The sequence below is a fragment of the Podarcis tiliguerta genome (genome assembly GCF_965153285.1).
Source record: "Podarcis tiliguerta genome assembly, chromosome: 3".
NCBI lineage: Eukaryota > Metazoa > Chordata > Lepidosauria > Squamata > Lacertidae > Podarcis > Podarcis tiliguerta.
This window is the reverse complement of record NC_139536.1, coordinates 50,377,601-50,391,699: the sequence shown is the minus strand read 5'-3', so window position 1 is coordinate 50,391,699 and position 14,099 is coordinate 50,377,601. Positions and strand designations below refer to the sequence as shown.

At 44.6% G+C, this 14,099-nt stretch overlaps 1 long non-coding RNA gene across 1 annotated transcript in view; it reads left to right on the top strand.

The window, feature by feature from the left end:
* The window catches only part of LOC310674718, a 30,373-nt gene extending 16,993 nt beyond the window's left edge, over nucleotides 1-13,380 (top strand). Inside the window, exons 2-3 of the long non-coding RNA XR_014509733.1 lie at nucleotides 7,331-7,424; nucleotides 13,362-13,380. This is a non-coding gene — a long non-coding RNA (uncharacterized lncRNA). The remainder of the gene's footprint in view (nucleotides 1-7,330; nucleotides 7,425-13,361) is intronic.
* The last annotated feature ends 719 nt before the right edge of the window (nucleotides 13,381-14,099 follow it).

The following is a 14,099-nucleotide window of genomic DNA, read 5'->3' as shown; positions in this document are numbered from 1 at the left end:
GTCAGACAAAATGGCAGCATATAAACATTGCAAATAAAAAAGCAATACATTAGGAATCTGTTGAACATGCTGCTTTTGCTCTCTTTAACATGTTCCTAATTTTGATTATCTGCCCTGAGCCGTTGAGGAAAAGATGGGTTAAAATATCCAAGTCAAATCCACCCTCTTGGGTTTTATTGTAGTGCTGAGTATATTTCTTTCTTTCCTTCCTTCCTTCCTTCCTTCCTTCCTTCCTTCCTTCCTTCCTTCCTTCCTTCTTTTCTTTTTAAAGAATTTACTTTTTAAACATTTGGCCCAGATGTAAAAGAATAATAATAATAATACAACCCCCTCCGTGCATAAAGAATACATAACTTTGACATCCCTCCAGTTTGGAATACCACTGCCAGGCCTGGAGATGTGTTTCTGCTCCATGAATTATTGCGTGTTTGAGGCTGGAATGGCCTATGTGTGTGTTCCCTCTGCCAAGGCACAAACGCACATTTTTATCAAATTTGTCAGGTTAAACTCCTGTTCGCAGCTAAAAGGCACCCGCAGCTGCAGTGCATTTGTGAGGATGAATGAGCCGGGAAGGAAAAAGGCTTTTGCTGTGTGGCTGCTATTTTAATGTGCAATTGAGCCCCTGAGATGCTCTGTTCTAGTTCAGTAGTTCTAAGAGGAGCAGTTCCCTAGGGGTCTTCAGTACCCAGATTAATTGAAATAACTCCAAGGGTTTTTCTTAATTCCTGATCCCTCCCCTGTGTTCTCTCTCTGTCTTGTTTTCGCACTCCGAAAACTGAATTTCATTTTCAATGGCTAGGATGAAAAACACAATTCAAACCGAGTTAGCGTGAAGCTGAGAGGGCCACTCTGTTCTCCCAAACAAAATGCTCCGGCGGGTACAGAGAGGCCAAGCATATTTGGGACATTCATGAATGAAACCTGAATACAAACCACGCTGGAAAGTGGAAACTATTCCCCCCCTCCTTTTGACCTTCTCAGTTGGTTTGGAACTCCTTTGATCGTAATCCAATGCAGACATTTTTGGCCATGTGAGAACACGGCTTGGGATTTGTCAAGCTTGTGAGCATGTGCTGGAGCAGTTCTAATCTGTGTATATATTGTTGTTCCACCCTATGGATAATAATACACAAAGGAACCTCTTCTATAAATACCGCCAAACACAGTGGCAGGGATTAGTTTTCTCCATTCAACTCAACCTTTGGCTGAAACCCAAGCGGCACATCTCACTGCCCAGCTTCTTTGCGCTGGTCTCTGAAATACTTTTGCACACTTTTGCTGTTTTCTTGGTTGTGGTGGAAGCACCTTGGGATAGATGGACTAGAAGGTGATTGAGGCACAGGAAAAGGGCAGGAGTCAGCCATGGGTGGTTGCACAAAGATATCTAGTGTTTTGATCCAGCTGCTGCACCAGTTTCTGTGTGTCCTAATAGGGTGAGAGTGCTCTATAGAGAACGATAGGGAGAAACTGATAGACCGTGCCTATCCTTAAGAGTGACTATTCTCATCAAGGCAAGGAGGAACTACTCAGTGTTAGCAAGGTCACTTAAATAACACAAATGGAGCCCAAAGAGGTCTTGATAACACTTAACAGGCAAACTGAATGAAAACAGTGGATAATTTTAGAAGAACTGAGAGGCTTTCTCTTTCATAGATCATAGATCAGGCCTTGTACATAGCACGAGGACATTTGACCAACCATACAAAAGTATATTCCCTCAGAACTACACAGCCATTCAGAAGACATGCTACCTCAGTGAAGGTCATGCCACACTTCCTGGTTGCTAAGCAACAACTCCACCCATCCTCCTCTTTAGATGACTTCAACACTAATGGAATTAGCCTTTAAGTTGCACACTGAATGATTCCTGCTGCTGCACTTCCAGCACTCCATACCTCCTAGGTTAGGGGGGTAATGCAGTGTTCTTAACACCAGTGCTATTAGATAGGACACCTGTTCAGGTCATAGTAACTGTGTCCACCTAGGGCAGGCATCCCCAAACTCACCCCTCCAGATGTTTTGGGACTACAACTCCCATCATGCCTAGCTAACAGGACCAGTGGTCAGGGATGATGGGAATTGTAGTCCCAAAACATCTGGAGGGTGGAGTTTGGGGATGCCTGTCCTTGGGGATGCCAGATCATGGAGGACAGAGCGTAAGGGACGTGCCATCTTCAGCCACTGAGCCCTTCAATGTCATTAAAGCTTTGAAGAATGAGAGAAATGGTCTTCCATTGGGACCACTTGCATGAGAAAAGTGCCAACATAATCCAGTCCACATAATATGGCAGATCTACATGTTATAGAGATGACTGAAAGGAGCAGAGAGAAGGATTTCAGGCATAAGGAGGAACTAGGACTGGAAGCAGCTGATGGGGATGGGAAGCACAACTTCTTGAAGAGGGGATGGGGAGACTCCAGCACTTTAAAAGGGGATTGGCCTTGAGAATCATTAGGTGGGTTCAAAGAATCTGGTGCAGAAAAGTACAAAGGGGGATTTAAGAAGCTGTGTGATATTCTTTGCCTTGATAGATGTCGCAAGCCCCTTTACTCTCCAATCGTCTCTGCCCACACAAACACTGCAATTTTTTGTGATTTGCTAGAATTTGTTAAAATACAAAGTTTAGTACAGAGCACTCCAACACAAATCATCTTAATGAAGTGGAGGGGAGCCAATTTAACCTTTACATTTGGCTTTAATAATCTGAATGAATTAATGTGACTATATTCACTTTTAAAGTCATTTTTGAGATTAAAAGGCACTGCTAATTTTGGCTCAAATAGATTGATTCTGGAACACTGTAGTATCTTGGATTTCGACCTTGAAGGGAACTCAAAGGAGAAAAAATGTTTTAATTTGTCCCCCACCTAGGTAAGCTAAAAGTACTATCAGAGTTCTAGCCAGGCCAAATGGCTTGAGGAGGGTGGGATGCAGGGCCAGTGAGGTGTGTGGCCAGGGGAGAGGGGAGTGGCTTGAGGAAAATCACATGGACCAGATAGAGAGCCCTAGAAGGTTTCCTACACCTGCTCGAAGAGCTACTCCACACCCTCTCTCAGCAAGTTACCCTTCAGATGACTCGACTGCTTCCCTCTCTGGTCCATCTGTCTCCAGCCTTCTTTCCTGCTGGAGTACCACCTGCCTGCTACCTGTTTGCCTTCTTTAGTACATGTGAGTCTTTGGACCTGAGCTCCTGACATGCCGTGACAACTAGATATTCTATGTTGTTTCCATGGTTAAGCATTTGCATACAGGACTGACTTAATTGTGGTTCTATCATTTATCACGACTCTGTTTACTCCCTGTTTCCTTTCATTATCCTTCTATGTACGGTTTGGATGAAAACATCTGTAAAAAATCAGGACTGGTCTACCCATTTGAACACACACATGTTGGGTTGGGCCAGGTTAAGAGTACACGTTCTGTTTCCCAAAGCAACGATTCTTGGCGTTGTTAAATTCCTTTCTGAGGATTTGTGTTGACAAAAATGCTGGGTGGGGAAAAGGGAAAACAAAGTTGTTAGGACTTGAAAGCTTGTGCAATGCAGCACAAGGTGAGTCCCACGCTCAGGGTCATTAGGAAAGGGATTGAAAATAAAACTGCCCTAGGGCTTCTTCGCACAGTGCATAGTTGAATAATGAAATTTGCTCATACAAGAAGCAGTGATGGCCACCAGCTTGTAATACTTTAAAAAGAGGATTAGACAGATTCATGGAGGATGTGGCTAACAACGGAAAATAAGGTAAAGGACCCCTGGACAATTAAGTCCACTCAAAGGCGACGATGGGGTTGCAGCACTCATCTTGCTTTCAGGGTGAAGGAGCTGGCGTTTGTCCACAGACAGCTTTTCAGGTCATGTGGCCAGTATGACTAAACCACTTCTGCCACAACAGAACACCTTGACAGAAGCCAGAGCACATGAAAATGCTGTTTACCTTCCTGCCACAGCGATACCTATTTATCTACTTGCAGTGGTGTGCTTTCGAACTGCTAGGTTGGCAGGAGCTGGGACAGAGCAATGGGAGCTCACCCTGTCATGGGGATTCAAACTGCCGACCTTCCGATCAGCAAGCCCAAGAGGCTCAGTGGTTTAGACCACAGTGCCACCCTCGTCCCTAACAATGGCAAATAGCTATGCTCTACTCACCATGTTGGAGGCAGTATACCTCTGAATATTCCTGGGAACTGCAGGAGGGGGAAATGCTGATACACTCATGTCTATCTTGCAGGCTTCCCATAGGCTTCCCATAGTCGGTCACTGTGAGAACAGGATGCTAGACTAGATGAGCCTTTTCTCGATTCAGAAGGTTTTTCTTATTTTCTTCTTCTGATTTTGATAATTTATGACTTTTTAATCTGATTTTTCATTTTAAAAGGCTACTGATAGAAAAGAATGATTTTTTTTTTATTAAAAAGTCTCTCTTCATGGAAGATACACAGGAGTGTATTGACTGTACTGTACAATGTGGGGAGCTCCTTTCTAAGCATAGAATCTTCACATGTAGGACAAGTCCCTAACTCACTGAAGGTTTGAGACCCATTGGGTACCCTTCACCTGGTTTAGTTAGCCAGTCAAGGCCATTTCCCGGGGTCTGGCCGCTGTCCCATGCTTACAACTTCAAGGAGTCACAGGTGAGAGCTCAGTAGTGCAGGGTGGGGACCAAAGGTGGGCAAACTACCCCAGAAGGAGTACAGCATGCCCCCCACCAGAGGTACTACCCCTCCCCTAACATTGCATGCAATCAATTATGATTATGACATTGGTAATATCAAAGGGATTTATGAATAGGTTATACTTTGTGACAGGAAATTAACAATAGCTGGTTTCGGCATTGAAACATGTGTGAAGGGGGCGAGAAGGGATGGGCAAGTCTGTCAACACAACATGAAGAAATTTAGGAAGGACCAAAGTTCATCTGTCCAAATGCAGAATCAAATCCCCTGTCAAAAATCCCCATCATCCTCACTTGAATAAATGCAACAGCCTTTTTGTGGGACAAACTCTCCATTCGCTTTTCTTTCAGTTAGTCCCACCCTTTACAAAGTTGCTATTTCAAGTCTGAAGCTGGTAGGCAAAGTGGGCTGTGTGCTTTCCTGCACACTTTTCACAGTCCAGCTGGGAGTGCTCTTTGGATTTCCTTCCTTTGCAGATTTTTCCTGCTTTCTTTCCCTTTCTTTGAGGCCAGGGGCAGGGGAGCTGTTTCCCCACACAGACACTGCATCTCTTTCATTTATTTTGGCTCCTGCGTCACGGTGAGCCTTGACAGATGCTCATCTGCTGAATGTGTTTGCTAGGAAATAGCAAAAGGGACTGATTAAAAGTAACAAATTACCGACGTTTGCTACTGAAAGGGATACTGACAGAACACTGATATTACAGAAATGCAGAAATACATTCAGAAGGAGAGATCGGTTTTGGAATTGGGATAGGAGGAAATAGTGGTAGTTCCAAGACCCCCTAATTGTCATTTGCTACAGGGCCTGAATGGAATCTAAAGCAGTCGTAGATGTTGATTTTGCATGAGAACTGAGATGCAACAGCATGCTGTGTTTGAACTGCTCGTCTGTTCTGTGTTGGGGGGCTGTGTGTGCCCCAAATGTGGCCCAGGAATCAGATTCCTGAGAAATATTTGGAGCCTATGGAGTGAGGAAGAAGGATGCAGCTGTGTAAACTCAAGATCCCACCTCTATACAAAGTAAACAAGCAAATTCTCAACCCGGCTCAGACCCTGAAATCTTCAGATATGTTCCTATTAAAGTGTCAGATTCCTAAACTACTGGTCACAAGGCTCTTGTAGGGAGATCATGAGCACCAGATTCTAAGAAGGAAATATAAGCAGGAGCTGAAGGTGGGATGAAGATCATGAAACTTTCCCCCACCCCTGCAGACCCTATTTAGGAAGGGGCTGCTCAGTTAACAACCACAAGAACCACCCTCCAGAGGCTCATCTAATCCAACATGCTGTTCTCAGTGGTCAACCCAATGACAATGTGAAGCCCACAAACATGACCTGTGTCATCATCACTCTCCCCAGCTGCTGGTATTCAGCGGTATATTGCCTCCATCAGCATGGGTACACCATAGCCTTATTTTCCATGAATCTGTCTAATCCTAGCAGGGGAGATACCATGCTCATGATGGTGGTTTTCTCAGGTGGTGGTTCTCTGCAATTCCCCCAAAATGCATAGTTTGCATAGTCCTCTTTTAAAGCCAGCCATGCCAGTGGCCATCGCTACCTGTTTCCTGGCAAGATTATGGGGATGACGTACAAAGGTGGTTAGTATTAATCCACTCTAATCTAACAGAGTGCCATGGACAGCACGAGGGTATATATTATTCCAAATGAGAATCTTCACACAATGATCTACATGCATGTTCAGACTCTTGAAAAGTGTTCTCTTTTAATAACTTTTCACTTTCCTCCTTACCTTAAAAGAACAGGAAAAATACAGTGTGTATTTAGCCAAGGATGATTGAAATGGTGAGCCTGCTGTAGAGCTATATTCATCCTTTTTGGGCCAGACACATGTCCTTACCCAGACAATTGAACTTAGAAGCAACCACTTCTTCCTGTTTCCAGCAGAAGATGACTCTGCTAATTGTTGTCCCATGTGACAATCATGATGTCACTCACTTGCCCATCTAAGGCTGCGTTCCAAGTTACAAAAAACAAAACAACCTCATGCAGATTGGCTTCTCCTCCTTTTTAAAGTGCCAAATGAATATTAAACTGGATGAATATGTCAAGCAACTGACTGTTGTTGTCTTTAAAGCAGAAAGCCTTTCTGAAGCAGGGTGAGAGGAAGCTAAGAGAGAGTGGAAATCAGCAGCATGAACTAGCATGCATTTGTGTCATTAGATGGAGGGAGAAGCAGGAAAAAATATCTGCACTAAGTATGTCTATACACACTCATATATATAGAGAGAGAGAGGGGGGATCTATTATGTGTTCCTATCTCATGTTCAAAAGTGAATTGCATGAATTATTATTTATTCTATTTTCATTTATATGCCTTGGTCTATTATTTCACTGAAACTTGTGAGAAGTCCCCACCTTCAGGCCAGAAAGTGGGCCCTTTAAGATACTCTAGTGCTCCAAAAGGTGAGGGCGGGGGGAGTCTAGAATAGATGGATTAAGTAGAAACTTAAAAGGCCTCAGTGCACTTCCATCCCTTGTCAGAACAAGCTGTTCACTAGGAGGCTTCCCTGACACTTCGACAACTGGCCTGCCTTACCCTGTGGATGGTTCTCTGGGAATAGAATGAAACATCTTCTGCAGAAAGGATGAACAATTGCTGTTCGTTAAGTCAGTATTTCCATTTTCTCTCCAGATTTATCTTGGAGACCCTTGCTCACTCCTGAATCCGTTCCAGTTTGTCAACATTCTGTTTCAAATATGGTGCCCAGAAGTAAACACAGTACAAGGTTTGTTTTCGAGAAGGAAGAGGGGGGAGAGCAGACACAAAACACAACCTGATATATATCTGAACTCCTTATGTTTTTATTGGGATTTTCTTGGGGTGAACCCTATTAGATGCATCACTAGTCTAGAAATTTGCCTTTGCCAATAAGACCATCTGTTCTATTCACGGAGCTTGAAATCTCTGGAGTGTTTCTCACAGCCTCATGAACGAACAGCCCTTTTTACGGTCACAGTATTCTGCGTCAACTCTGTGAACAATGGGAGAGTACCCAGGAGGTCCCTGCAGGAAGCAGAACTTCCCTTGTATAATTAACTGGGTGGGAGGCTGGGGAATGGAGATAGTACATGAGACACATCAGACAAACTGCTGAAACAATAAACAAACAAATGAGCAAGTCCCATTTCCTCTTCAGGAACTGTTGTTCCCATTGCTTCCTTATTCCAGGGCCTCCAATTGCATCCCCCACCCCCCAGAAAAATCCTCCTTTGCTTACAGCAAGTGTTTTAACCCCTCATGGGCACTGCCTTTGAATGAACTGGCCCAGCCTAAATTTAGCCACAAGGTTCAGCTTTTCCGGCAGGCAGAGGTGAAGTTTGGCACATTTGAAAGTCACATTTTTCCACTGCTTATTGCTGTGTTAAAATAACAGAGTTCAGAAGCACAGAGGGACATGAGGCTAGATACTCCGAGGTGCTTATGCAAGGCAGAACTATTCATCTGCTAGCCCCTCACCCCATCAAACAACACAGTCCAGACTTCAGTTTGTCACAGGTAGGGAACAGGGGCAAACATGCAAAATTGCCTGCAAAGTCCAAATGAATCAAGAAAGAGTTACTACATGTGGAAGGTAGCCCCTGCTAGCCAACCTGTTTTAGGTATGAAATTCTTTTCATGTCTCATTGTCTGAGCCCAAGGATGAACAAAATATCACCAAGTGAGGCGCCTCCCTTTACTTTCCTTACAAATTCTCAGAACATAAGATGAGTGCTGGTTTTGACTTATAAAGCCTTAAACAGATCAGGACTGTGGTATCTCAAGGACTGCCTCTCTACATATGAACCTACCTGGACCTTGAGATCATCTTCTGAGGCCCTTCTTCATGGACCTCCTCCTCGAGAGGTCTGGAGGGTGGCAACACGAGAACGGGCCTTTACTGCAGTGGCTCCCCGTCTATGGAATGCTCTCCGCAGGGAAGTTTGCTTGGCGCCTTCATTATACACCTTTAGGAGCCAGGCAAAAACATTCCTTTTTAACCAGGCCTTTGCTTGATCTTATTGACATCCTTTGCAATTTTAAAATGTGCTTTGGGGGGGGGGGGCTATTGGGTTGTTGTTTTTTATTATTATGTATTTTGTGTTTTTATATCTTGATTTTATACTGTGAACCGCCCTGAGACCCCCTGAGTATAGGGTGGTATATAAATATATTCATCATCATCATCATCATCATCATCATCCTGTTGGATTAGGCCAATGGCCCATTTGGTTCAGCATTCTGGCCAGTGGCTGCCCAGAAGTCTGTGGTGAAGCCTGCAAGATGGACATGAGTCCAACAGCACTCTCCACACCTGTGATTCCAAGATACCAATATTCAGATAGTCATTGTGGCTAGTAGCCATGGGGAGGAGGTTGGACTGGAGAAGGGGTGTGGGGTGGCATTGGACCCCTGGATGCCAATGGTGAATGCAGTCCTCTGACCAAAGGAGATTAGCCACCCCTAGGCTGCTTCTCCACTTACAATCAGCCTGCACAATCATATCAACTCAAACATTACTAAACACAATAAGCTCCCTGTGGCCTCCTTGCAAAGGAAACCACACCTCGGAAAGCACAGCACCCCTGGAATCTCTCCGTGCTCAGAGAAGTGGAATGATTGTAAATGGCACACAGCCTTTCATTAAGTAGGAAGAGAAACATATGTGTGAAAATTGGTGTGCAGCTAATCCATCTGCCCACCAAGAGCCCTGCCGGCCTGGGCACTTACCTTGTCATGGCTGACCTCGCAGGGGAAGAACTGAAGCCAGCTGCGGCCAAGTTGAAACACCTGGGCAGACTGATTTAAAAGGATGCTGCTGCTGCTGCTGAATCAATCCTCTTAGTTGTATGATTTGTGAGGTTCTGGCGCTCAGTTCTGTTTGCTGCCTTTATGTTTTTGAAGCAATGGTGGGTGTAGTAGTTGGTCTGAGTAGCTGGGTGTTTATAGCTGAGGGGGGAGATCCAGATGAGCTGGAATATTGATGAGGTAAAGTTGTGGGTGCGTTTCTTCTCCAGATAGAGGTTTGGAGGGAGGGCTGCATGTGCTCTGGGCCTGAGGTTCCCCATCGCTGTTGTAGCAGCAAAGCACTGGAATGATCTGTGTGGGTTGTGTTACGTGAAACAAGCATTACAATGGTTGCTCCATCTGATGGCTTATTTGTTATTACTTTAAATACACTCTGTTGGCATTAAGCACAGCAAGAACTCTAGTAAAATTGGAATGGTGACATTTAAAAATGAAGGCTCTCAAATAGGCTTTTAATCTCTTTCTAATAAGAAAGTTATCTGCTAAACACCAAGTTTAACAGTCATGTAATAAGTCCATATCTATAATACGGCTAATCATGGGTGGGATATGTCTTAATGCTTGGTGTTTAATTAACCTATAAAGCACTTCCTCTTCTTTTTTTGCTCCATCTAAATTACTCATGTAGCTCTACAACTATTTAAAGTCTCTGAAAGTGTTCTTAGTTAAATATTTTTGCCAACTGTCTGTATTACGCTGCTGGAGAAAGAGGGGGAAAGATTCCTGGATAATTTTGAGGAGAGGTTTAATAGGTATGGGCAGATCTTGAACAGGACTGTCTTCTCTTGGGGAAGGATTCCCCAAAATTCAGAAATGGCCACTACCAATTCTGGAAGAAATCTTCTCCGTAAAAATGCCAGTTTGCAAATGTACACACAATCCTAGTTAAAAATCTATTTAACCCCTACCACCACACAGGGGCGGATGAAGGCGTCATGACACCCGGGGCGGGCGTTGCTATGTTGGGTGCATGTGTGGTGTCGCTACGTATGACACATGCGCCGTATGTAGTGATGCTGCACATGCGCTATACATAGCGGTTTGCCGCCGGCTCCGGTATCCTCCGCTTGCCGTTGCAGCCGCGAACGGAGGATCCTCCACATGCGGCTGTGCGATGGCTGCTTGCGCCGCTGCGAGCCCCCGCAGGGTGCCTTGTCACCCCCCCGACATGGCACCCAGGGCACGCTGCCCCCTGCCCCCCATTGTGACACCACTGCCACCGCATTAATATTGTAATATCCAGCATTCATGTCAAAACTGATATTCTGGGTGGTAGAATGTGTCTCACTCCCATTGTGCTTGCAGTAATCCTTTCACCAACAGTGCCCTGGCTTAGTGCTAGATTGGATCCATCTATTCTGTTCTTTCTCTGAGGAGTGTGGGGCTCTTTCCTTTTACACTGATATTTTCTCTCTCTCATGATGTTAAATGTAAAAAGCAAAACAAAACAAACTCTGCTCAATATCCCTGTGGACTACCTATTCCCTTAGTCTCTTGGTTTTAGTCTATTAAAGAATTGTGTTACATCTAGGTAACAGATGACAGAGAAAAAAAATAGCATCTCTATTTTTAACTTTCTAAAGAATAGGTTCCTCTTGTGTTTTAGGGATTTCGTTTATGAAGTAGCATATAAATATATTCATTTATTGTATGTTGCTATGACTTATTACTTGATTTTCCAATTTTAAAAACCCCAGTGATTTTTTTAAAAATACACATATGTACTTAAACCAACATGAGGATAACAGTCACAGCATAAGCAGGTGTAAAGAAAAGTAATTAAAATTTAGAGAAGGCACATTTGCTGGGGACGTGAGACATAACCTTTTCTGTAGTGGCCTCCCATTTGCGGAATGGCCTCTCCTTACAGGTATGTTGGGTGCCAACATTATTATGAAGACATACCTCCCTAATCAGACTTTTAAGGTATTTAATGACTGTTTTAGATTCTCTGTGACTGTTTTTGTTACCTTTGCTAGTGTGTTCAATTTTTTTTAAAAAATAAATTATTATATAGCTTCACACAGAGAGTGAGACCCCACTTTAGTCACACTCAGCAGACCCACTGAACTCCACCATTTCTGCACATTCATCTTGTAATTTGTATTGTTCTTTGAACACAATTTAATAATTTTGCTCTGCTTCCAGAATTTTTTCAATAGTTGTTCCTTAGATGGACTTGTGATTACCTTCCCACATTTTCCAAATATAATCCTTGTAAAAGTGGGAGCATACAGAACTGGTAATTCCCGCCCCCCCCCCCCAGTCGAATATGGCTGCAATATAGTTTAAGTGCATATAACTGGCTCAGACTTCAGCTTTATTTCATATATTTCTCCAATGAATGCCAGTTGCTTTGGTTTTACTCTTTTTCTTTGATACGTTATTTGATACTGTACCGTACCCTGACCTACAAGTCAATGAAGGGCAGGCCCCATAGGCTTGGGGGGCAGCAGGAAGGCGCGCGACGCCTTTGCGCTGCTCCCGGACCTGGTTTGGAGGCTGGCGCTTCCCCCCACCGCCAGCCCCACAAGCTCGGTCGAAAAGCCTGCAGGAGCCGTGCGCTCTTTAAAGGGTGCGCAGCTCCTGTGGGCTTTTGCAGGAGATGGGGGAATTCCCCCACCTCCTGCAAAAGCATGCGAAAGCCGCACGCTCTTTAATAATAATAATAATAATAATAATAAAATTTATTTATATCCCGCCCTCCCCAGCCGAAGCCGGGCTCAGGGCGGCTAACAACAATAAAACAGTACAAACAACACTCTAAAATCATTCATTATAAAATTAATTAAATACCTCGTAGAAAAGCCCGCAGGAGCTGCGCAGCCTTTAAAGAGCGCGCCGCTCTTGGGGGCTTCTCCCTCCTGTGGGCTTTTGTGGGAGATGGGGGAATTCCCCCACCTCCCGCAATAGCAGGGAGGTCTGGGAGAAGTGCACAGGCTGCGTGCAGCCTGTCTGCTGCTCCCAGAGCTGGGGGGGGGGATCATATTTTTTTCCTTGATTTCCCCCTCTGAAAACTAGGTGCGCCCTATGGTCAGGTGCGCCCTATAGAGCAAAAAATACGGTGCATCTTTAATTTTTTTTTGAAAAAAACCATACAAAATGTTGTTACTTATGGGTGGACAGATCCTATCTGGAGTACTGAAATAAACAGGCATCCCTATCAATCTGGTTGGGCAGGAAAGGTAAATAGGGAAATGAGAGAATTAGAGCATTGGTTTTGCATGCAGAAAATCCCAGGTTCAATCTCTGACTTCTCCAGGTATGGCTGAGAAAGTTCACCACCTGAAACTCAGAGGAGCCATTGCTAGTCAATGTAGACCACATTGAGCTAGACAGACCAATGATCTAAGTATTAGGCAGGCTCTTATGTCCCTATGAAGAAGTAGCATGGCCCCCTTGCTCCCAGTATATAGGTGCCATCAGCGAGTAGGTCCGATTCACATAGGTCGTGGCAATCTGCATTGCATATCCCTTGCAAAATCACACAGTGGCAATCTGTAGCCTGAGGTGAGCGCTGGGAAATGACAGAGAGCCAAGCAAACAAATGTGTCAAAGGCTGGCTAAGCATGAACGAAGTAAGAGATGCTGCTGTGAACAGCTTTAACATTTCCTGAGAGTCTAGGTGAATAGAGGAGGACAGGCCTGGGATGCTGTATAGCCTAATAATGAAAACTGGTTATAGAGATTATGCAGCGCGATAGAAAACTTGCCACAATTGTACATTATCATAGAAATGAAAAAAGATCCACTATCTCCTTCTTCAAACACTGCTGAATGCCCTTTAGTTCCGTGCAGATCCCCGAAGCCACGGCAGCCTCAAATAACAGCAGTGTCTGCTGCACAATTAGTTCTGACAGGTGGGCCTTTCCAACAGCCTGCTGCCAGTTGCGGAGGAATTGGACTCCCAGGAGGAAAAGGCATGGAGTCAGGGAGGGACAGCAAATCCTTTAGGTCTCTGGTGATGGGCATCTGTTCTGTGTTTACAGGCCTGCTTCCTCCAGGGCTGCAGGTAAGTGCTCACAGGGAGCTAGCCGAGCCTCTCGCTTGCCCCGTGGGGAAGAGTGTCTTATCACAATCAGAGAGGAATGTTGCTGTCAGGCAGGTTTTTCTACATCTCCTTCTGATCTCTTTTGGCAGGTCTGTGTGCAATCGAGAGCGCTTGACCTCGTGCTGAGTTCTAGCCTGTCACAAAACATGCGCTTCCACAACATGAACTTGATTATAAGAAGAAGAAAGGTGAGGTCTCCAGTTTTCTCCTTCAACTAACTGGAGCAGTCAGTAACAGTAGCTTTAACGATCCCACCAGGGTCCGAAGGCAAGGTTCACTACCCCCAAATGCAAGCTGTCCATTATCAGTGGCAGACTTTGGGCTTTGAAATTTCAGTGGCACCCTGGGCAAGGCCAAAACCAGCAACCCCCCTGCCCCTCACCTTCCATTGTTTGTCATTGGGGCAGTGCAGTTGCAGTTTAGTGCCCAGTGCGGGCAAATTGGTTGTGCCCCTCTAAATCCACCTCTGCTATGATCATGCATATGTTGGATCGTCATATTACCGTATTTTTTGCTCTATAAGACTCACTTTTCCCCTCCTAAAAAGTAAGGGGAAAAGTGTGT